We start from the raw sequence: 2,048 nt of genomic DNA, 5'->3' as shown, positions 1-2,048 counted from the left end.
AGGGCATTTGTATTTTCCTTTGTAATTATCAGTAGTAAGGTAAGTGCAGCAAATTTTTGGATTGCTTTTACAGCCAGCCAGTTTTATGGCTGGCCACTTTCCTGTTTAAAAATTTGTAGCTTTATTTTAAACTCTGTTTAAAAACTAAGATGTATGCTGTTGGTTCGACACTTTGGTAATCACGCTCAGAAGCACAGCCGACCACCACTGTCAACAAAGTCTGTGCGCCTGGAATGAAATCCATTATGTTGGCTGCACAGAGTCTGATGTGTGGACACCAGAATGTGATGGTAGCTGGCGGGATGGAGAGCATGTCCAATGTACCATATTGCATGATTCGAGGAGCCAAGCCGTATGGTGGAGTGAAACTGGAAGATCTCATTGTGAAAGATGGACTTACTGACGTCTACAACAAAATCCACATGGGAAACTTTGCAGAAAACAAAAAAATGAGCATTGGGCGAAAAGAACAAGACAAGTACGCAAATCAGTTCTTATACCAAAGTAAAGCAGCCTGGGAGTCTGGGTTACTGGCAAACGAAATTGCACCCGTTACTATTCAACAAAGAGGGAAACCTGATGTCATTGTCCAAGAAGATGAGGAGTACAAACGGGTAGATTTCAGCAAGTTTCCAAAATTCAAGACTGTTTTCCAAAAAGACAATGGCACTGTATCTGCAGCCAACACCAGCACACTGAACGATGGGGCAGCAGCCTTGGTACTCATGACTTCAGAAGCTGCTCACAAACTCAAAGCGAAGCCTCTGGCATGGATCCTGGCTTTTGCTGACTCTACCATAGACCAAATTGTCTTTCGTATCGCCCCAAGCTCATGCTATTCCCAAGGTCCTGAGTGCTGCTGGCCTAGAGATAGAAGATATTACCATGTGGGAGCTTAACGAAGCATTCAGTGTTGTTGTATTGGCCAATATAAAAATGTTGGCTATTGACCCTGCAAAAGTCAATGTGAACGGTGGAGCGGTGTCCCTCGGCCATCCCATTGGAATGACTGGGACTAGAATCATTGGTCACATGGTCCATGCATTGAAGGGACAGTTTGGTGTCACCGGTATCTGTAACGGTGGTGGAGGAGGCTCAGCAATCTTGATTGATAAGTTATAGATCCACAATAGAGATGAGCGAGAACACTCGTCCGAGCTTGATGCTCGTTCAAGTATTAGGGTACTCGATATGCTCGTTACTCGAGACGAACACCACGCAGTACTCAAATTAATTGCATTTCCTTCCCCGCATGTTTAGCGCCATTTTCTAGCCAATAGACATGCGTGGAAGGCATTACCACTTCCTGTTGCGACGTGCCAACCCTCTACCACCCCCCCCCCTACAGTAGTGAGTGGCTGGGCCGATCAGGCGACCGCCGAGTACTTAAACTGGTCCCGACCGCGGCTCGCCTCAGACGCATGCTGGCCGAGGTTAGGGAAAGTGCTGCTGCTTATCCAGGGATAGTGTTAGCGCAAGATCCCGTCTTCAAGAACCCCAGCAGTCCTTCTTAGGGCTATTCTTCATAGTGTACATTACTGTTGTGCCTGGCTGGGAGCAGAAGTGCACCAATTTTTGTTTTAAGCATCTCGGGCTGTGCAGGCCATTTCAGCTATACTGTTTTGTGTGTGCAGTGCAAAACGCAGAGTTTAGGGATGCAGCCACTTCTATAGTGAAAGTTACAGTCCTCCGTGCAAGAACCCCAACGCTCCTCCTTAGGGCTACATCTGACCGTGTGCATTATAGTTGTGGCTGGCTGGTAGTAGTGGTGCATCAATTTTTGTATTACGCATCTAGGCCTTTTCCCAGCCTTTCAGTAAGAGCTTTCTCAGTCTGCAGTGCGTACAACCAGCTCTCACCGTGAAACTGCTCTCTAAAATTTCCTAGCCTACTGCAAATTACTTCAGTTATACCGTTCTGTGTCTGCAGTGCATTAGACACAGGTCTCACCGCTAAACAGTACTGTAATATTTCCTGGGCCACTGCAAAGTATTTCAGCTCTGCCGCTGTGCAGAGATTCTCACAATACCCTTTCCTTGGTGGGGTTG

The 2,048-nt window shown here is 46.7% G+C and overlaps 1 pseudogene; it reads left to right on the top strand.

Annotated features, from left to right (window-relative positions):
* Positions 1 to 219: 219 nt before the first annotated feature.
* On the top strand, positions 220 to 1,122 carry LOC136579826 (acetyl-CoA acetyltransferase A, mitochondrial-like; annotated as a pseudogene).
* The last annotated feature ends 926 nt before the right edge of the window (positions 1,123 to 2,048 follow it).

The sequence above is a fragment of the Eleutherodactylus coqui genome, chromosome 10 (assembly GCF_035609145.1).
Source record: "Eleutherodactylus coqui strain aEleCoq1 chromosome 10, aEleCoq1.hap1, whole genome shotgun sequence".
NCBI lineage: Eukaryota > Metazoa > Chordata > Amphibia > Anura > Eleutherodactylidae > Eleutherodactylus > Eleutherodactylus coqui.
This window is presented reverse-complemented; position numbering and strand designations above follow the sequence as displayed.